General features: G+C 39.3%; 1 long non-coding RNA gene across 1 annotated transcript; it reads left to right on the top strand.

The window, feature by feature from the left end:
• The first annotated feature begins 261 nt into the window (after positions 1-261).
• LOC103097256 (uncharacterized) lies at positions 262-16678 on the top strand. The gene is made up of 3 exons (XR_461751.3): positions 262-758; positions 1146-1275; positions 12295-16678. It is a non-coding gene; the product is annotated as an uncharacterized LOC103097256 (long non-coding RNA).
• Positions 16679-23394: the final 6716 nt, after the last annotated feature.

Below are 23394 nucleotides of genomic sequence, written 5' to 3'. Positions count from 1 at the left end.
ACCTGGAGTCAGAAAGACTCCTTCCTGAGTTCAAATCCAACACCAGACACTACTTGGGTAATCTTGGACAAGTCATTTAACTCTGGATGCCTCTGTTCCTCATTAATTCCAAAGGGGTTTAAGTGATTTGTCCAGGGACATAGTTAGGAAGTTTCAGAGGCCAGACTTGAGCCTAGGTCTTCCTGATTCTAGGCTACTGTACTACCTAGCTGCCCCTTAGAAATATTTTATTGAATGATGATGGTAACTATGTGCTTTGTGACTCTGGCACATGGCTGCTAATAAACTTCTTCATTCTCAGGAAGACAGGGTCGATGTAGAAGAAAAAGAAATTTAAAAATATATGGCTGCCACACAGAGCCTCTGAAATGATGGATCTTTGATGGAGGGAAACCCATTGCTACCAAGGCTGATATCTAGTACGAAACAAAATTATAGACTATCTGAGTAGAAGAGGTTCACTCTCAAGCCATCCATCCTTTGTTGTTGTTGTTTTTTAATGACTGCTTTTGACTCCTTGGAATTCTCCACCATTCCTCAACTGCCTTCTCATCCTGGAAGGAACTTCTACCTTTGGAGACCCCATTGGTGAAGTTCTTCCTTGGAACCTCCATGTTGAGGAAAGGCCCAGACCAGCCATGTCCACTCCTGTCCTATCTCAGCTCTGCTCCTGACTCCTTGGACTTCTACCCACAATGTCTCATCTGCCTTCTCACCCTGGAAGAACCCTCTGCCCTTACAGCTTTCCCCTCCCACTGGTGAGTTTTCTTGGAACCTCCATTGGGAGGAAGTGCCCAAGAGATAGAGTCTTTTTTTGCAAGGGAGAGGCCTTACATCTGTCTTCCCAGAGCTTAGTATAGTTCCTGACACATAAAAAAGTACTTAATAAATAGCCATTGATTATTTAGATCACAAATTCTACCTGGTCACAAGCAAGTGGCCAGAGTTGGAAGTGATGAAGGGGGGATGGCTTAAATCATTAATTCAGTGCCCAAACTTCTGATCTAGTCCAGCAGTGCCAGAACACTCAGAGCTAATTTTAGACTTAGCCCCAGTCCATATCTATTTGCCAAGGAGATAGAAGGAAGAGGAAAAGGTCCTAGATGTTCAGAAATATTTTTAACAGATTTTTTTTGCGTGTGTAGTGGCCAAGAACTGAATACTACTGGGGTGCCCATCATTTAGGAATGGCTGAAGAGATTATGGTACATGAATGGAACGGAATATGATCTAGTTGAAAAAAGTGAAGAAACTGTTTCAAAGAGACATAAAAAGGTCTGTATGAGCTGATGCAAAGTGAACTGAGCTGTCGTTATCATCATTGCCTGTAAATTGGTAGTTTTTCACCTCCATAGAATCAGTGTAAAGACCCATGACCAGGGCCAGGTAGGTGGATCAGTGGATAGAGCACCAGGCTTAGAGTTCAGAGGACCTGGGTTCAAATTTGACCTCAGACCTTTCTTAGCTGTGTGACCCTGGGCTAGTTACTTAACCTCATTTGTCTAAAAATAAAACTAAAAAGACCTACCTCCAGATTTTACTTCCAACAAGATAAATTAGTAGTCAAATCATTTATCTCCCTGGGCTTCATTTTCCTCATCTGTAAAATGGGGAGGTTGGACTAGACCACCTCTGAGTCCTTCCAGCTGCAGGGAAATGATGCTATGGATCAGTTGAAAGAAAGATTTTTCTGGGAACTGAGGAATTTGAGAAAGTTACAGGCTATATTTACAAAGGCCAGCATAACCAAGGAGGCTTTCTCTGCTGTGTCCCAGGACACTGAACTGGGTCAGCTTTACAAAAGCTCCTGGAATTTGGCCCCTTTTCACTGATATGCACTTGAGTGCAAGACCCAGCACCTCTTATGATTCAGAGAGTGGCAAAGGAGAGCCATATCATGCTGAGTTAGGATAATTGAAGCTTTGGGCATATGCCTAGGAGTTTTCTTGGAGTCCTTCCCCTGAAATGAAACTATTTAATTAGTGGAACAGAAGAAAAGCCATCTTATTTAAAGGACCACATTTAAGAGTTTGATTGAGTCTTTGTGCTGTTGAGACAGCTTCTAGACTAGGGTATTCCATTGCTATACTCCAGGGAGTCTATTAACAAATTCTCTGGGAGGGAAACCCTGATATATTTAAGGAAGCCAGCCAAGTACATTATCCTCATTTTACAGATTTGCATCATGGGATCACAGATTTAGAGCAGGACATTTGGTACAAGTCCTTCAGTGGGGTGCTTTACATTTCCTGCCAAGCAGATGGCCCAGGGCACAGAGGAAAGAGCAAGGAGGTAGTGTGTGGAGAAATGGTCTCTGAGGGCCAGAAACTCCTAAAAGGGAGAGTAGAGAATGGCTACCTAGTGTCGAGAGATAAAAAAGGAGAGTCCAGCAGTTTGGGAAAGGATGAGATGGTAAGTGAGGGAGAGACAAGGATGGAAGAGAGAAGAGGATGAAGGAGATGAGAAGAGAGTACAAGAAAAGAAGGGAGAGAGAAGAAAGGAGGAAAAGAGAGAAATGGTAAGAGGAAGAAACTAAATGGAGGAAAAAAAGAATTAGATGGAGGAAGGGAAGAGAGCAGAGAACAAAGAAAGAGGCGGAATAATTTTTCTCTACCACTGAACTTTAAGAATTATAAGCCTTCTTTTCTAATGCCCTGCTCCTGCCCCACAGTATTTTTATTTTTGACAATGAAACTTTTGACAGTGAAGTGACCCATTAGAAGTAGCTAATGAAGAGTGGGGGGAGGGAAGGGAAGGAAAAAACATGATTCTTGTAACCAAGGAATAATGTTCTAAATTGACTAAATAAATAAATACATTAAAAAAAAAAAGAAGTAGCTAAGTGTCATAGCAGAGAGAGCATTGAGCCTGGAATCAGGAAAACCTGAGTTCAGGTGTGATTTTGGACACTTAATAGCTATAACCCTAGGCATGTCACTTAACTGCTATCTGCCTCAGTTTCCTCAGCTGAAAAAAATTGAAATCATAACAGAACTTAACTAATAAGGTTGCTACTACGATCAAATGAGATAATGTCTGTAAAGTGTTTGAATAATGCTTGGCACATAGTAGGCAATTATTAAATGGTTGTTCCCTTCCCTCTTCATCAATCTATTCATCTTCCTTGAGGTCCAAAATCCCTTCTTGGGCTTGAGACTAACCCAGCAGGAAAGCCCTGAGAAGCCAGGGTACTTGGGCCAGAGTTCAGTTTCCACTTGGGGTCCTGGTTCCCAAATCTCCATGGCTTGAAGTACTGGGTCCAGTGGGGTCTATTTCACCATTTCTGCAACTGAGAAGGATAAGCAAGACAGAACAGAAACCTGAGATCTGCCTGGGTAAAAGAAAGACTAAGGAAAGGATATCCTTCCCCTTTGACCAGTTCCATCCATAGTGCCCATTACTGAGAGTGAACTCTCATCTTCACTCTCAACACTGAGTAGGAAAAAAAGAGGGAAGGAAAAGTGTGAGCCAGAAAGAGCGGGACTGTCTCAATTTGAGCAATTTAAAAAACAAAGCTTGCTTCTCCTTCAGGCAGCCATTCAAAGGAGGCTACCCTGACCTGTATGGTATGCAGAGTGCCTCCATTTTGGATGAGCCTAAGCAAGCCTTGCTACATATATTTTTTCTTTTGGTTCTCTTTCTGTTAGAGTCCCTTAAAAGGTATTGGTTAAACTGGCGAAAGCATCGCTCACCTGTGACAACTTTTGACATGGCTATTCTCTCAATGAGTCAATCACTTATTCAGTAAGCATTTATTAAATATTCCCTATATGTCAATCATTGTAATAAAGTCTGGGGATTCAAAGAAAAAGAAAAAAATAGTCCCTGTCCTCCTTAAGGGACTTCTGTAGCAATGGGAGAGCCAACATCTATGAATCAGAACATACAAGAGAAATGCATAGTAGTTAGAAGTAACCCTCATGATAATGCCATCAGCAAGTTGGGGCAACAAGAAAGGCCTCTTCAAGGAAGTGACACGTGAGCAGCCAGAAATTCCAAGAGTCTGAAGATGGACAGAAGAGCATGTCAGCATGAGGAACAGTGGAAGCAAAAAATGGAGAAAGGAAATGGGGTGCCCTGCCTGAGGAAAACAAGTCTGCTCATGAAGTTGAGTTTGTAGAATGGATGGATGGGAGAGGAATATAAGAATATTGGAGATGGAGGAAGGAGCCAAGTTGTGAAGAACTTAAAATGCCAAACAAAAGACTATATTTGATCTTGGAATCAGCCCTATGATTTAGGAACATCACTATGGTAGCTAAGTAGAAGCTGGATCAGAGTGGGGAGAGACTTGAGACAGAGAGACTAAGTAGTAATGATCTAGGAGAGAAGTGATGGGGGTCTGAACTAGAGTGGTCACTCTGCCAGTGGAGAGAAGAGGATGTGTTCCAAAGATGTAGAGAAAGAAATAACAAGATTTGGCAATTGAAATATGTGGGATAAGCAAGAAAGAGAGATTGAAGATGACACCAAGGAAGCAAACTGACTGGAAGGATGGTAGTGCTTTCATCAGGAATATGGAAGTTCAGAAGTTGGAAAGGTTTGGGAGAAAAGGTAATGAATTGTATTTTGGAATTGAGATGCCTTGGGATAGCCAGTTTGAAATATACAATAGATAGTTGGTGACATGGAAATAGAACTCAAGAGAGATAGTAGAACTGGATAAATAGATCTGGGGATCACTTCTATAGAATAAATAATGGAGGGGCAACTAGGTGGCTCGGTGGATTGAGAGTCAGGCTCAGAGATGGGATGTGCTGGGTTCAAAACTGGCCTTAGATACTCCCTAGTGGTATGACTCTGGACAAGTCACTTAACCTCACCATATTTCTACCTTAGAAGTAATACACAGTATTAATTCTAATATGGAAGGTAAGAGTTAAAGAAGAAGAAGAGATAGTGCGAATTGATGAGATCATCAAGATAATCTATACTAAATTATTCTGTTGGGTTTTTTTCAGGTATTGGAAATGTGTCTACTTTTCATGTTTTTGGTTTCCTTTGAGAGAGGAGACAAAGAGGAATGTTGGGATGGTGGGATAATGTAGGAAAGTGGGTAGAACAATATGAATTAGGGTTATATCATTGAAAGTATGAACATTGTATCAGATCTATAAAACGGATTAAGCTTTGCTCAAGTGTATCCAAGTAAACTAATACTAAATTCAGCTTAGTAATGATCCTAGAAGGAAAGCTGTTTTTCTTCACTTGAAGGGCCAAGAAGAATTAGATTTCTAGCTTAGATTCTGGATGGACCATGTTATGTCTGGGGAACTTTAGCAAAAGATGATAGAGAGAGAAGACTGCTTAGGACAGAACCTTGAGTTATATCTACAGTTATTGCATGTGACATGAATGAAGATCTTGCAAAAAAAAAGAAAAAGAAAAAGTAGTCAAAGAGATAGGAAAAGAACAAAAAAAAGATAATAGAGTCAGAAAACCACAAAGGGAAAGAGTATGGAGGATTAGCAGGTGGTTGACAGTGTCAAATATTGCAGAGGTCAGCAAGGATGAGAATTGAGAAGAGACCATTCAACTTGGCAATTAGGTCACTGTGAACTTTGGAGACAGCACTTTCAGGGGAATGAAGAGGTGGAAAGCCAGATTACAGAGGAGAGTGAGATAAGAAGAAAGGAAGTGGAGATTTGATCATAGGTGGCTTTGAGAGTTGAGAGAGGATAAGATATATGGAATGATGATATTTAATGGTGACACTCTTGTGAATTTTTTCAGGATTGCAGAGACTTGGGCTTATTCATAGGCAACAGGGAAATAAGGGAAAGATTCAAGATTAAAGAGAAAGTGGGGACAATCTACTGAGAAGATAGGGTCTAGCATCAAGAGCATATATAGTAGGGTTGACGTTGGCCATCATGATGTCCATCTCATCAGAGACTGTAATGAAAGAGGACATAGTGAGGAATGATGTCAGCAGCAGGACCTCTGATTGAGTGGCTTCTGTTTTTTCAGTGAAGTATGAAGCAAAATGAAGGATGAATGACATGGAAAGTCTGAGAAGAGAATAAAATAGTGGGGAAAGCTGCTGTGGTGAGTTAGATATGGAATAAATTAAGGAAGAGTAGGATTGCCTTCCTGAAGTGAAGAACTTGAGACTCGGTAGCATAAATTTATTAGTTCTTAGGCATTAAACCCCATGAAAACTTGGGAAAGAGCCTTCCAGGAAACATGTATCGTGTGGTAAGTTACAGGTATAGTCCAGTAAATTACCTTCTAATCTTATCAGAGAAGTCCCTTTTAATTATTTCAGATGGTTTGTACATCAAGCATCCCTATCTGCCTAGTATACTGTCTGCCTTAGGTGTTTAGAAGATGTGTTAATGTCTTGGATAAATTTCAATTATGATCAAAGTGTCTCTGAAATTTGCCCCCTGGTTATTTTAGTTTGGAATGATGTTTTACAGGTCCTACCATGTGATGATGCTAGTAATTCATGTTTATATACATTTATGTAGGCTTTGAGGTATATAAAGTGCTTTTGTGATGGACATTCAATTACTTGCTCAGGATCTCTCAGTTAAGTGACATGGCCAGAACTCAGTCCTGGGTTTACTGACTCCAAGTAGAGCACTCTATTGAATTCTGCCTACCAATCTTGGCACTTCCCCAGAGTCTTTGGTTGTTTTTTTACTGGAGAATGTTGGGGGAAGGGTGGTTCTCATGGTTAGGTAATCTACCTTCTAGAATTGCCCTGCGAGGTTCAATTAACAGTAAGTATGTAATCATAAAGGAGATTAGAAACAAGTCTCCAGGGGAAATACCTTGATAGATACTAAATGAATATTCAAGTAGGAAGAAAAAGACTTCCTTGCCCACTCTTTGGATTTATGGATCTGCATGACTTGAAGTAAGAGGCAAAGTCAGGGCTTGTCTATAGAGAAGAGCAAGTCATGGTAAAGCTACCTGTTGGGGTGAACTATTTTCTTGCCACTCAATCTCCCTCCTCTGAAAGGATCAAAACATGACCATGAGAAACCCTTGGAACCTTGTAGAGGAAAGGTGTGGTCTCCTTCCAGGCAGTTTTCCAGTCTAGTTGTGTTCATTGTTGAGTTTTTTTCCCTGCCCATTTCTTCTAATCCTTCCAAATTAGCATTCACCAGATCCCCTACAATAATGGTTCTCAAATTTTGGGGATCTCTTTGCACTCTCAAAAATTATTGAGGACCGGGGAGAGCTGGGTAGTTCAGTGGGTCTAGCCAGGCCTACAGATGGGAGGCCTTGGGTTCAAATCTGGCCTCAGACACTTTCCAGCCATGTGACCCTGGGCTAGTCACTTAACTTCCATTGCCTAGTCCTTACCACTCTTCTGCTTTAGAACCAATACCCTGTATTAAGTCTAAGGTGGAATGTAAGAGTTAAAAAAGTAAGTAAGAGTTAAAAAAAATGATTGAGGACCTTTCCCTGCAAGAGCTATTGTTTCTGTGCAGTGTAGCTATTGATCCTTACTATATTTAAAATGAAAACATTTTGATATTATTATGAAAATGGTCTTAAACTTGTGATCTCCCTAGATGTCGCAGGACCACACATTGAGAGTTACTGCTCTACAACATAGCATATAGAAAGAGCTTTTTTTTTCTTCTTCTTGGGAATTTAGAGGCAATCTATACTAAATTATTCTGGGCTTTTTTTCAGGTGTTAGAAATTTGTCTATTTTTCATGTTTGTTTTTTTAAAATTTCCTTTGAGAGAGGAAAGGGTGAAGAAAGCTAGTTAGCCATGGGATTATATAGGAATGTGGGTAGAACAAAATGAAGTAAGGTCATGCCAACAGGAGACTTCCTGATTATATGAAGATGGGATCCAATCTATAAAATGAATAAAGTTTTGATCAAGTTTACACAAGTGGACTAATCCTAAATTTGGCTTAGTAATATTCTAGAAGGAAAGCTACTTTTCTTCACTAGAAGACCCAAGAAGGGCTTGACATTCTGGCTTAGATAGTGGGTGGACCATGCTACATCTGGGGCACTTCAGCAGAAGATGGTTTGATGTCGTGGAAGGAATTCTTGATTTGAAGTTCAATGGCCTCGTCTTGAATCCTAGCTCTACTTATTATCAGTGGAAAATTGGGCAAATCACTTTGTCGTTCTGGACCTTAGTTTCTTCATCTGAAATGAGACCAGAGATTTGTCAGCTGACTGGTATGTATAACAAAGTCAGGAATTTAGAATAATGGATATAATAGCTCAGAAGGTTTCAATTAGTCCTTTTTGTTTTTGTTCTCAGGGTAATTTGCAGGCTTTTATCAGGAGTATTATGGGAGCTGAGGAAAGTCTCATCACTCCAACCCCAAAGAGCTTCTTTTTTGTTGGGTGAAGTTGTCATACTGGTTTGAGGGGATAAAGACTGATAAGAATTAAAAGACATTTCTCTATTCCATAGTCAGAGTGTTGGCAGGGGCTGGAAAATTTGACTGAAAGTCACATAATAGGAACTCATGTTTGCTCTGGCTGGACGTGTTACCTACATAAATGTCCCATACATGTTCATTTGTGTATGGATCCTCTCCCCATTGGTGGTGATAACACACTAGAAAATGTGACTATGGGAGACATTTTTCTCCCTTGTCACTTAATTTACTATACTGTTTGAATAAAAGTCTTTTGCTTTGAACTAATATGTCCTTCCTGTTTGGCTTTGGCCCCAAAAAAGGCAAAGACAGAAAGAAAAGTTTCATAAATATAAAAATCATAGTAGCCCTTTTATGGCGGCAGCAAAAACTTAGAGAAAGTAGGTTCTCATTCTTTGGGGAATGGCTATATAAATGCATTAGAATATGATCCTGTGAGGATTGAACAAATGTGAATAATTCTGGAGAAACGTGGGAAGGTTTGAATGAACTAATATAGACTAAAATAAATAGAAACAGGAAAACAATAGGCACAATGGCTACAACAATATTAATGAAAAGGATGATGAAATGAAACTGAATGTTGTGTAATTATAGTGATCCTTCTTGGATTTGGAGAAAAGAAGAGGAAATGGATTTCCATCTTTCTCTTTACTAAGATGGGGGACTTTGGTTTTAGAACTACAGAATGTCCCCATGTCTAAGCATCAGACATGGTTGATGTGTTGTTGGTTTTGCTTAAATATGTTTTTTTTTTTTTGGTTACCAGGAAAGTCTCGATGGGAAGTGGGAAGTTTAAGAAGGGATATATATCCCCAAAATAACTGTGATGTTGAAATAAAAGCAAAAAAAAAAAAGTGGGAGCTCATAAATTCTGCTTTTGATTGGTACTGAACCACTGATTGTTTCAGATCTGGCATACGTATCTGATGATGCACAAATGAGAAGGACTCAAAAGGAAGACACAAGACTAGATCAAAGCTTTTAAGTATTTTTTATGTCACAGATGACTTTGGCAATCTGGTGAAATCTATGGACCCCTTTTCAGAATATTTTTTTAATCCCAATTGAAGGGAATGTAAAATTTCAGTGAAGATGTTAGTAAAAATAATTATATAATTTTTTTTCTATTCAACTTCTTGGACTCCCCCAAATCTATCTGAAGATCTTCAAGGACCCTGGATTTCAATCAGGAACCCTTGGACTGTATGAAATCTGAAGTCCTTCTCAATTCTAAATCCCACAGTTTAGTTCAAGTTTAGGTTAGAAATCTTAAACCCCAGTCTAGGATGAGTACACATCTTCTTTTGGAGTGTCTGAACTTCTGATTTCTCAGAGGTAGGTAAGGAACTCCTTTTCAAGGAGATTTCCTCAAGGACATTTGCAGATCTCCATTGTTCTCCAATCGGTCACCCTGGAGAGCTTTCTGGTTTAGTGATTTGCATAGAATCACATAGCTAGTATATTCCAGTGGCTAAACTTGAATCCAGACCCTTCTGACTGCAAAGACAGCCCTCTAATCATTATGCCATCTTGCCTATCAGTTTTCTTTTACCTTTAGTTCTAAGAGCTTTGCCATTGGTATAAGTATTACTTCTCAATTTTCCTTGTAAGTAAACCCTAGAAAAGGTAATCAAGCAGTATAATGTTTGTGCAGACAGGGTAGAAGGAAAAGGGAATTAAGATACCAAATCAGCCATAAAGTTACAGAGGCTATGTCTGAAAAGGGGAAAAATATGATTAAGCATCAGGCACAGGAGTCACTGAGGAGATTTATGGGATGCAGAAGATCAGGAACCTTGGAGACTTATAGTCAGTGGTCAGGTTTGGAGCAGTGGTGTCAAATTGAAATGAAAATGGATGCCTGCTGGCTGCAGAGTGACATAGAAACCACAAATTGACATTATCTCCATTGTGCTGTATTTTTATTTATTTTGTTAGACATTTCCCAATTACATTTTAATCTGGAGTTTTGCTTGCCCGAAAGAGCCTGTTAGCTTTAATACTTCTGGTGTAGAAAATCATGAAAAGTGAGCGTTCTGGGGCGAAAGGCAAGGCCACTTGGATATTTCTTAGGGAGATGCTGGCCTAGGGCCAAGAGAAGATTCTTCATAGCTAAGTATTGCTCCCTGGCTTTGGCTTTTCCATTCTAGAAAGAACCTCAAGTAAGCTGAATGACCGCTTTCAACTCCATCACTCTGCTTGTCATCTTGGCATCTTCCTGTTACCTATAGTTGACCTCCTTTGGAGGAAGACCAGTTCTAGTAGTTCAAATACAGTAAAGTTCTAAAGGGGAAGCACTGGGCTTGGAGGGCTTTTGGATTTTCCCACACAGAGCTGGGTCTAGAATAAATGTGTCTTTAATGCATTTGGTGTTAAATTGAACAAGAACTTTCCCCTCTGTCCTAATAATACCTCAGAAGAAGAGTGGCCAAATGTGTATGTTTCTGGCAACTGACCCTAGTTCCCTTTCTCCTTCCTTGGCTCTGGTCATCTTCTCGTTTCTGCTGTATGGGGCAAAACACCAAACTTTTTCAATACAAGAGATAGTTTTCATTTTCTTCAATTGGGGTCAGGAAGGGTGAAATGGAATGATGATGACAGGACACTGCCAGGATGAAGTGTGCCCAACTGGAACTCTGCCCTCTGCCTAGCTCAATAAATGCCAAGGCCGGCTGAACTAAGAGCTGGTGACTTGTGAGTTAGGGGGAGCATCCCAAAAATAAATCTGGGGGCAGGGACTTGGGATCATGGATTAAGGATTAAAAGGAACCTTGGAGACCATCCTGTCTAACCCCCTCATTTTACAGATGAAGAACCTGAGACTTGCCTGAAGGGGGGAACTGACAGATAGGATTTGATCCTACAGGTTCTGACACCACTCACTACTTTCCACCTTCTATCATAAAGACTCTTAAATTTTTAAAAAATCCTTACATTTTGTCTTGGAAGCAATACTATGTGTTTGCTCCAAGGCTGAAGAGTGGTAAGGACTAGGCAATGGGGGTTAAGTGACTTACCCAGGGTCACACAGCTAGGAAGTAACTGAGGCCAGATTTGAAGCCAGGACATTCTGTTTCCAGACTTGGCTCTCAACCCACTGAGTCACCCAGCTGACCCCCAGATATTGTTATAATTCCCATTTTATAAATGGAGAAGCGAGGCTCACAGAGAGCTCAAGGGACTTGCTCATTATCCCACAGCCAGTATGTATCAGAGTCTGGATTTAAATCTGCGTCTTCCTGACTGCAAGTCCAGTAAGTTATCCACAATGCCTGACTGTCTGGATACTGCTCCCCTTCTCAGCTCGTGCAGCAGTAAGGTCCACAGAGGTGGAGCATCAAGGTTTATTTTCCTGAATGAATTATGATGTTACAGATAATCTTTAGGAATTTCCATTGTGGTGAGGTTCCCCTTTGGGGAACATTTCCAATTCTTTTTTTTAAACCCTTTCCTTCTGTCTTAGAATCAATACTACATATTGGTTCCAAGGCAGAAGAGTGGTAAGGGCTAGGCAGTGGGGGTCAAGTGACTTGCCCAGGGTCACACAGCTGGGAAGTATCTGGGATTAGATTTGAACCCAGGACCTCCCGTCTCTAAGTTTGGTTCTTAATTCACTGAGCCACCCAGCTGCTCCCAACACTTCCAGTTATTTATGATTTTATATACAGCCGTGAAAGCTGGGATGAAATTACATGGTGTCGGGAAGCAGAAGCTGCAGCCATAAAAATGTTCTTCAGAGAGAGTAACCCATTTTTGATGCTGCTCCACCGATCACTTTTGCAAGTTCACTTCTTGGTTTTCACATTAAGGCCTAAACTCAAACCACAGATGCACTTAGCATCTCTTCTTAAACAGACCCCTACATGTGTTGGCCCCAAGCCCAGTCCTTCCCACTTCCTGTTGTATGTGTTCTCTTGGCAGTGATCGTTTAGTCCAGGATGTAAAGACTGAACTGAATCCAGAAGTAACGTGTTGGAAATGGCAGTTACATGCATGAGCTTCCATGCTATGAGCCTGAGAGAATTCATGAGATTCCACCCATCCTAAAGGATGAATAGAGGTGAGAACCACTCATTCAAGCCCAAGAATGAACTGCAACTTCTTACAGAGTGTCTGGAATTATTTCTCTCTTGAGCAACAGCTCCTCTGTCAAAAGAAGAGGCAAGATAAGATGGTCCAGGAAGATCTTTCCAGCCCTGATATTCCAGGAGTCTATGGTTCCAGAACCTGTAAATATATTTGAAATATAATACAGAAGCTCATTAGTGACTCCATTCTTTTTAATTTTATTTAGTCAATTCCTTGGTTACAAGAATGATATTCTTTCCCTCCCTTCCCCCATTCCTTCCTGTAGCTGATGTACAATTCCACTGGGTAATGCATGTGTCCTTGATCAGAGCCTATTTCCATATTGTTGGTATTTGCACTAGGATGTTCATTCAGAGTCTACATCCCCAATCATATCCCCTCGACCCATGTGATCAAGCAGTTGTTTTTCTTCTGTGTTTCTACTCCCACATTTTTTCCTCTGGATGTGGATAGCGTTCTTTCTTGTAGATCCCTCCAAGTTGTTCAGGATCACTGCATTGCCACTAATGGAGAAGTCCATTACATTCAATTGTACCACAGTGTATCAGAGTGACTCCATTTTTAATATCAATCAAGCAACAAGCATTTTTAAAGCATCAATATGCCAGGCACTGAACTCTACATTGAAGATAACAAAGACAAAAGCGAGTCCCTGTCCTCAGGGAGTTTATATTCTGTCAGTGGAGACAACCTAAGTATATATAACATACATACAGAATAAATACAAGGCAATTTTTGTGGGGAGATTTCTGTGGAAATTGGGGGATTTCAGGGAGTCAGGAAAGGACTCATAAAGGAGATGATATATATGTATGTATATATATATTTAAGTTAAGTCAATAAAGATTTATTAAGCAAAGCTAATTTGGGCCCTTCTTCAAAATGGAAGTTTGTGAGAAAGTCAACAATGGGAAAAGGGGGCCACAAGGGCAAAGGAAGAAGGCAGGTGACAAAATCTGGAAAACGGAGTATGCAAGGAAATTAGGAACTGTGAGAGAGGGAGGTGAGGAGAAAGAACATTCTAGGCTTGGGAGACAGTTCATTCTGTCTTCCATTCACCTGGATCCCATAAAAACTCTTTCTGGTGAGATGGCTAAGTTGGTAGAGTTAAGTGTTCAGGAGAGGATGGGACTCATGTTAGGAGAACCAACAACCCCAGGAGAGGTCTCTTTCCTGGTTATTATATGAAACATCATGGAAAGGCTGTAGCTGGGATCCAGTACCACGGTCAGCCAGCCTACCAAGTCAAGGAAGGATAGACTGCTAAAGTAGGGAGGATCTTTAGAGATCATCCCCTGCTTATCACCCAGAGGAAGACACTTAAGCCCAGAGAGAGGATGTTGACTTGCCCACACCATACAGTTTGTTAGTGGGAGGGAGAGTCAGGACTAGAACCCATTAGAGGTTTATGGAAATTTCCTCCCACTCTCATTTAGGTCATTTTCCTCTAAAAATCTCAGGATCACATGATCATTATCCTTCCAGCACCTCATGGATTGTATTCTTGGTTTTCTATAAGACCACCTGATATTGATAGTTCCTGAATATCATGCAAGCTGTGAAATGAATATATGTACTAATGAAAAAACATTTGTTGATACTTACTATATGCCCCCAAACTGTCATAAGTGCTAGGGTGACAAATAGAAAAATCGAACCCATCTCTGTTATCAAAGAAGTCACCCTTCAAGTGGAGGAGATGACATATGAAAGGAAGATCAACTAAAGGGAAAATACAAAGAACCAGAAGTCCTAAGTGGCCAGAAGCACAATGACAAAACCCAGGAGTCTAACGTTAAATCAAAAGGTCAGATGATAGTGGCAGGAGTGTGGTCCAGAATCATAGATTTGGAGCTGAAAAGGACCTGAAGGGTCATCTGCTTCAACCCTCTTATTTTATGGATGTAGAAACTGATGCTGGGAGAAAGGAAATTGCCCCAGCTTTCACAGAGAGTAAGTGGCAGTCAGGATTCAAAACCAAGTTCTCTAATGCCAAATCCTAGACTTCTGACTCCAAGTCCAGAATCCTTTCCATTGTACCACACCATCCCCTCTCTCTCCATCCTATACGGTATGTAGCTTTGAAGCAACTTCTTCCTTAATCAAATATCATGCACGCACAACAATCTTTCATTTAAACATTTTGAATAATTTTAAAACATGATTAAAATAATGCATCATTCCATGTTTTTTTGAATGAGAACTGATACAGAGAAGGGTGTTCAAGGTCATCAGACCACTGGCAGACTGTATGGGAACTGATCCTAGTGACTGCACCTGTACTTTCCTTGCTTTGGTCTTGATACAAGGGCACAACCGTCATTTTTTGAAAGTTGAAAGCTTCTGAAAGTCGGAGAGAATTGCATGCTCTACATGTTTGCTTTAACACTTCCTTCTATGGGGCTCTCCGGAACTCCTGTGCAGTAAGAGGGAGGATCCTTTTTTAAAACAAAACAAAACTGTGTGTGTGTGGGGGGAAGTTCTCATTCTTCAGCAGAAGGGTGATGAATACTCTAGCTTAAGATATTGTCCCAGTCCAAGAAAGCACAATTGATACGATGCAATTTTTTTGCTATTCTTGGGAGCAGATTAGAATCATCTGGGAGACAGTGGAGGTAGGAGGTTTGTTGAAAGAGTCTTGTGAGGGGCATCTAGGTGACCCAGTGAATAGAGAACTAGGTCTGGAGATGGGAGGTCCTGGGTTCAAATCTAGCCTCAGACATGTCCTTGCTGTATGACCTTGGGCAAGCCACTTAAAGCTCATTGCCTAGCCCTTACCACTCTTCTGCCTTGAAACCAATACTTGGTATTGATTCTAAGACGGAAGGCAAGAGTTTAAAAAAAATAAAAGAAAGGCAATTGTGAGAACTTAGAGGGTGGAGACAATGGGAATAGAAGAAATATGGAGGTAGAATAGACAGGGCTTGATAACCTTGTATATGAGTGGTGAAAAGAGAGGGAATAGTAAAAAAATAAGCCCAATGTTGCAAATATAGCCTACTGAGTGAATGCCATTGCTACAATTAGAAAGAGCAAAGTCAGAAGGATGAGCAAATGTAGGGAGAAATATATTAACTTGGGTTGTTGATAAGCCTGGAGTAGTAGAAAGAGCCTGCATTGATTAGTGGACCTGGGCATAAAGCTGGCAAGTGAGATTGCTTGGGGATCTTGAGCAAGTCAAGAGAATGAGGACTGAAAAAGTCAGAGACCTCCAGGTTCACTTCCTGGGTCTGTCATTACAGGTGTGATTTGGGCAAATAGCAACCTCTCTGGGTCTCAGTGTCTGCATCGGACCAATGAGAGGGTTGGACCAGATATCATCTAAGATCCTTATGCAGCACTACATCTATGAATTGATGAAAAAAGACAATTGGATTTGGCTTACCCTTTGAAAGATTAGTTTCTATAGTGCAGTAGGGATATAAAACATTGCAAAGATTTAAGAATTGGGTGGGTAAAAAGGAAGTTGAGCTAATGGTTATTGATATGTTTAAAAATTATTTAGTATGATCTTAATATTAAATATCAACCCAACTAATTAAGTGTGCTTTGCAACTATTTTTTAAAAATAATTTCAGTGTATGATATTTCATAACAACCCTTCAGTCACTTCTAAGTCTCCAACAAGATTCTTTGGTTACCCACTCACTTCTTTTTGTTTTTCCTTTTTTGATCCTGCTTTTGTTTATTTTATTTTATTTAATAAAATCCTCTGCACATTTCTATCTATTCCACATTCTTGTCATCTATAATTCAGGGACAGGTGAGGAATCTATATGAATGGAGTGCTGGACATGGAGTCAGGAAGCCCTGAGTTGGATTCTGGTCATACTTACTAGTTGTATGACCTTTCAGCAGGTCAACCAGCCTCAGTTTCCTTATTTGTAAAATGAAGATAATACTTTCCTCACATGGCTGTTGTGAGGGTCAAATGTATATATATGTACATATATATATGTATATACATAAAATATATAAAGTTCTTTTGAACTATGTAAATGTAATGTAAAAATAATATATAATAAAATCAATGATAATTATGTATGCTATAATAATATGAAATTATTATACTACATGTTATGATGAATTGCATTATAATATTTTATTACCTGAATGTACTACATCTTATTTAACTATTGCTCCTCTGTCGCATGCTTTGGTTTCTTCCATGTTTTGGTAATTACAAATAAAACTCTTCTGAAAATCTTTGAACAAAGAATTATTCTTAATTGTTTTTATAACACTATAAGGGTATGTTCCCAACAATGGAATTATTGGATTAGTACAGTAAGTGAAAGAAGTTTGATTGAGAAGTGGAGAGAGGTGATGGCATCTGGACAGCAAGAAAACTCAGAGAAAGACACTGGAGTGGGGATATGTGAGGATGTTCACAGGAAGATGAAAATGAGTCAGTAGAGATGAAGACAAGTTCCATGAAAGAGAAAAAGATGGTTACAAAAATGAGATTATAAAGTTAAAGAAGGATATGGAATAAAGGGCTCGGATAGAAGAATCGACGTTAATGAAGATGTCTCTTTTTTGAAGAGAGGAGGAGAGAATGGCTGTAAAGCAATTGAGACATTTTAAGCAATGGAATATTGGGGCTGAGGGTGTTGATGGTGGGTGGCCTCCACCTTCTCAGGGAAGTAAGAGACTGTTATCTTCTGTGAGGTCATATATCGTGTGGGGGAGGAAGGAAAGAAAAGAAGGTCTGGAATAGACATTGGCCAATCAGAAACAACAAGGGTTAAGTCAGACTGTTGAGTAGCAGCAATATAGGTAGAGTTATACAGTGTGAAACTGCAGTGGGTAAGACTACCTCAATTTTGTGATTTTTCCTCATTCATGCTCAGCATCTCAAGGAAGAAAAAATAAATCATGACAGAGGCTGTTACACAGGAAGAAAGTAGCAGACCTGAGAGGGGGCCCGCTGGTCCTCTGAATCTAAATATGGTCCTCTATTCTCCACACCAACCTCCTTATCTATTTGGTAAAGTAAGATTCACATACTCTTCACTGTACACAGTTATGAGAAAAGTGCTTTATAAACATTAAAAGCAACACATAAATGTGAACAACTGTTATAAAGAGACTTGATCAATTTGATGATTTCCTCAATCAACTGGAGCTGACAGGGAATACCAGTTTCCTGTCAAGATGGCAGAATGAATAGGTGTGCATTTTCAAAGCATTTTTAAAGCATTTACAATTTGCCAGGCTCTGGAGATTCAAATACAAGGGAGAAGAAAAGCCATTCTTGCCTTCATGGGACTTCCATTCTAATGGGAAGAAGATAATATGTGTACATGTGCCATTGATCAAGACCTAGTTCCATATTATTGATATTTACATTAGGGTGATCGTTTACAGTCTACATCCCCAATTTTGACAGCCCTACAATACTCCCACCAAGACACCTCAGGGCTCTCAAGTGAGAGATCTGAGTGCTTGTTCCAAAAAGGAGGTCCCAATTCAGGGAGTAAACTAGAAATGTGAATAAACAGAAGACACTGAAGATAAAGAAATTTCGTGACTCCAAGGATGTTGATGACATAGGCCTAGAGGAAGAGATTATCTCCATAGGGACTATGTGGCAGCTAGATGGTACAGGGTATAGAGCACTGGACATGGAGTCCAGGAAGACCCCAGTTCAAATTTGCCCTCAGAAACTTACTAGTTGAGTAACCCTGGGAAGGTCATTTAACCTTGGTTTGCTTCAGTTTCCTTACCTGTAAAATGGGGATAATAATAACCTGTCTCCCAGGGTTCTTATGAAGATCAAATGAAATAATAATTGTGAAGAGCTTAACACAGTACCTGGCATACAGTAGGTGCTCTATAAATGTTATTATAATGCTGGTGATGTAGAGCCTTAAATTAAAGGATGTAATGGTCACAAGTTCTACCTGAATTCCTAAAAAAAGACAAAAGGAATTGTTAAAAGGGATATTATTGATGAAATGAGTATTCTAGAGGAAAAATAAAATGGAGACTTAATGGTTAAGTACAGGAGGTTACAAAAATCTAGTAACAAACTATCTAAAAATTGGATGAATCAAACAGAAGTAAATGACAACCAGGCAAGAAGATATAGGAGAACAAAATCAAAATGGAAAATAAAAATTATCTCATTAAAAATAATTGAGGGGCAGCTAGATGGCTCTGTGGAGAGAATTCCAGGTCTGGAGTCAGGAGGACCTGGGTTCAAATAAGACTGTAGATGCTTGCAAATCACTTAATCCCAATTGCCTGACCCTTATTGCTCTTCTGCAGTTGGAACTGATATTTAGTATCAAATCTAAAATAGACAGCAAGGGTTTAAAAACAACAAAAAAAATTGACTTAGAAAACATGAGAGAAAAACACCACCACCGCCACAACAACTATAGATTAGATACTATATTTCAATAAATCATAAAAAGAAACTTGCCCAAACCAATTAAAACCAGAGTACAAATAGAAAGAACGTGTTGATCACCTCCTGAAAGAAACTCCAATTTCACAATCCCAGGAGCATCATAGCCAAAAGCCAGACCCCTCAGGATAAATTTTTAAAAATATTATGGGTATACAGAAATAAAGAATTCAAATGCCAAGGATCTGGTGAGCATTACACAAGACTTGATAGCTAACATTATGAAGAACAGGAGATCCTATCTGATATTACAAATTTATTTCTCAGGACACCTAATGACTTTAAGAAGTTAAATAAGACAGACAGTGGTTCTGGGGACAGCTTTGTTCTGTTTTGATTATTTTAAGTGAAAAAAGAAATGGTAAGGGAAAAAGAAATATATTCCAGGAGAAGGATGAATGAAGAGGGTGTGAAATTTATTATTTTACCTAATAAGGGGCAGATATAAAACAAGACTATACAAAGAGAGAAAGTAGTAGGGGAAGTGAAGGTCAAATGAACTTTGTCATCAGAACCAAAGAAGAGTTGAAAACATGTGCACACTCATGTTTACACACAGAATTTAGCATAGAAAAACATTAAAATCAACAGGTAGGCAGGTAGGCATCAAGAGAAGGAAAGAGGTGTTCAACAGGAAGGCAAAATAAGGGAGGGATTAATTAAAACCAAAACTTTGGAAGGTGAATTTTGAAGTAGAAATTAAAAGGAAAGAAAAAAAAAACTTGAAAACCTATGACTGAGGTCTGGGTGAGGAAAAGTAAGTTGTATATAGCACAGGTTCTTGGTTTCATGTGCCATCCTCATTCTTTTTTAAAAATTTGATTCAAAGATATTTTATTTTTCTAATTACATGTAATAATAATTTTCAACATACTTTCCCAAAAATTGTAAGACCCAAATCATCCTCCTCCTTCTCTTCCCTCCACTTGGAGATGGTAAGCAACTGGAGGTGGACCATACATGTATTAGCAAGAAAGACATATTTCCATTTTGGTCATTGTTGTAAGAGCACACTCATACAAAACCAAAACCCCCCAAATAAATCTGTAAATAAACTGATGTGAAAGATAGTATACTTTAATCTGCCTCTGACTTCTGCAGAACTCTTTCTCTAGAGGTGGATAACACTCCCCATCATAAATCTTTCAGGATTGTCCCAGATCATTGCCTTGCTGAGAGTAGCCAAGTTTTCTAAGTTGATCATCATACAATATTGCTGTTAACTGTGTATAATGTTCTCTTAGTTCTGCTTATTTCATTCTTTATCAGTTCACATAGATCTTTCCAGCTTTTTCTGAAATCATTCTATTTATCATTTCTTACAGCACAATAGTATTTTGTCACCAACATATACTACAATTTGTTCAGCCATTCTCTAATTGATTGACATTCCCTTAATTTCCAATTCTTTGCCACCACAAAAAGAGCTGCTATAAATATTTTTGTACAAGTAAGTCATTTCCCTTTTTTATTATCTCTTTGGGATATAGTAGTGGTATTACAGGATCAAAGTGTATGTTCAATTTTATGGCCCTTTGAGCATAGTTCCAAATTGCCCTCCAGAATGGTTGGATCAGTTCACAACTCTACCAACAATGCATGAGAGTCCCAGTTTTGCTCCATCCCCTCCAACATTTATCACTTTCCATTACAGTCATATTGGCTGATCTGATAGGTGTGATGTGGTACCTTATCATTGTTTAATTTGCATTTCTCTAATCAAGACTGATTTAGAACATTTTTCATATGATTATTGATAGGTTTGATTTCTTTATCTGAAAGGTGTTTGTTTATTTCCTTTAACCATTTGTCAGTTGGCAAATGGCTTTTTACAAACCTCATTCTTATATGGCAATGCTAACTTTATTTAATAATTGTTAAATTTAGATCGAAAGAAATTAACTTAAAAGATAACAAAAAAATTATAAAGCTTGAGCCTACTTTTGAGGAGCAATTCCAAAGGGAGGGTCAACATACCAACTGGTCCTTTAGTGAAAGGATAAAGAACTCCTACTTGGTTCCCAATGACCAGGATGCCTCCAATGCACTTGATTGCCTAGAACTCTTGTGGAAGGAGCAATCTCTTTCCATGGTCTATAAAAGCGAACTGACAGATTAGTCATTTTTTGACTTTCTTATATTCCTCTGTTCAGAGCCCTATAGTAAATCCGGACTGGTTTTGGAAGTCTGTATACAATTATAGTTCCTTCCACCAGGAAATGGCTGCTTTGGGGTAGGGCCACAGAAGAGTTGTATGTGCTTGCAGAAGACCTGAAAGGAGAGATACTGAGAGAGGACTTGCCCACCCCAAGAGATAACAGCAATCCAGTCACTGATAGATTTCCTGCAGAAGCACATGGTGCAGGTAGATATATGCATACCCATTTGGTACAAGAGGGTAGTGCAAGGACAATGTGCTTTAACTCTAAACTCCTGAGTGAAGGAAGGTATTTTTAAAAGTTCCCTAGGCAGTTTAATCTGAGTCTAGACTTCTAGCTAGAGAAGGAAAATTTATTGGGCAGTGCTAGCCTGAACTATTCTCCTGTGGCTAGTCCCCCAAACTTCTTCCCCTTCAAGAATTCTCAGGTTCAAGATTTTAAGGATCTAGACCTTCTAGAAGGACTAAAGGGATTTCCTCATTCTACTTGGAGAAAGAAAAAGATTGCCCAAATAGTTCCTGAGCAGTATTCTAAATGGAAAAACAAAGTCAACAAGTTATCTGGATAGGTCAAGTATCACAGAGAGGGGAGGACTGCTTGTTCAGTCATCCTATTTACCTTCAAAAAGGGAGAATTCAAACTATGGGGGTGGTGCTCTGGGGAGCATCCTGTGGGAGAGCTAGAAAGTAATCAGAATGCCAAAGTTGCTATAATTGTTTAGAGCCTCCTGTGAGTTCTTGGTATTTGCTACATTTTCTGGGAAGTAAAATACTGTCTTATTCATATACATTGCTACTTTGAGTGCATATTTTAGAACAAACAGGGACTTTGTTACCCACATTTGAAGAGGGACAAATAGTAAGTGTAAAATATTTTTTAGAGATTTTCCTGGAATAACTCCAAATGGGGGAAAATGAACTAAAGAGAGAAAGTGACCCTTTTGGGATTAGTCCCAAGAATCAGAGCTAGTCCATGTGAACCCAGTATCTTGTGGGGGCACTGGGCCATGGGTTACATCAACATTAAAAGAGAAGCAGTTAGATATATATTCCAAGGAGATCACTGACAACAAATAAAGACTCCATATACAACAAAATATTCACAAGAGGACTTTTTGTGATAGCAGAGAACTAGAAACAAAGTAGATGTCCATCAACTGGGATTTTGTTAACCAAATTGTGGTTAATGGATGCAAAGGAATGTTATGTTGGAAGAGGATGAATATGATGAATATGGAGAAGCATGGAAAAACCTATATCAACTGATGCAAAGTGAAGTAAGCAGGGAAACAGGATGCACAGAGAAGACAGCAATGCAAATGGAAAGAGCCTTGGCCATGAAACAATTGAAAATTAATGTTGCAAAATTATAATAAGCAATTCTAGCCCCAAGTAACAGGTATAATAAGAGGTGTGAGAAGACATTTTCTCTCTCCTTTGGAGAGGGAGAAGGAGGAGGAGGAAGAGGAAGAAGGTAGTAGTAGGAAGAGTAGGAATAGTAGTGGTAGTAGAAGAAGGAGGAGTGGCCAAAAACTGGAAAACGAGGGGATGCCCATCAATTGGGGAATGGCTGGACAAATTGTGGTATATGTTGGTGATGGAATACTATTGTGCTAAAAGGAATAATAAAGTGGAGGAATTCCATGGAGACTGGAACAACCTCCAGGAAGTGATGCAGAGTGAGAGGAGCAGAACCAGGAGAACATTGTACACAGAGACTAATACACTGTGGTATAATCGAACGTAATGGACGTCTCCATTAGTGGTGGTGTAATGTCCCTGAACAATTTGCAGGGATATAGGAGAAAAAAACACTATTCATAAGCAAAGGATAAACTATGGGTGGAACCACCGAGGAAAAGCAACTGCCTGAATACAGAGGTTGAGGGGACATGACAGAGGAGAGACTCTAAATGAACACTCTAATGCAAATATTATCAACATAGCAATGGGTTCAAATCAAGAAAACATGTAATGCCCAGTGGATTTACGCGTCGGCTATGGGGGGTGGGGGGGAGGAAAAGAAAATGATCTATGTCTTTAATGAATAATGCTTGGAAATGATCAAATAAAATATAATTTAAAAAAAAAAAGAAGAAGGAGGAGTGGTAGTGGTAGTAGTAGGAGGAGGAGTAGAAGTAGTTGTAGTAGTGGTAGTAGTAGTAGTAGGATGGGAGGAGTGGTAGTAGTAGAAGGAGTAGGAGTAATAGTGGTAGTGAGAGGAGGAGGAAGAGGAGGCTCCATGGGTTTGGAATGTTGTAAACAAAGTACAATTTTCAAATGATCAGTTTTGCTGTTTTTTTTTTCTATTTTTAGTTTTTACTTTCTCTTTTTTCTTTCAAAAATTTCTTTCAAAAAA

This window comes from Monodelphis domestica, chromosome 2 (genome assembly GCF_027887165.1).
Source record: "Monodelphis domestica isolate mMonDom1 chromosome 2, mMonDom1.pri, whole genome shotgun sequence".
Taxonomy (NCBI): Eukaryota; Metazoa; Chordata; class Mammalia; order Didelphimorphia; family Didelphidae; genus Monodelphis; species Monodelphis domestica.
The sequence above is the reverse complement of the archived record's forward strand: the minus strand, read 5'-3'. Positions and strand labels throughout refer to the sequence as shown.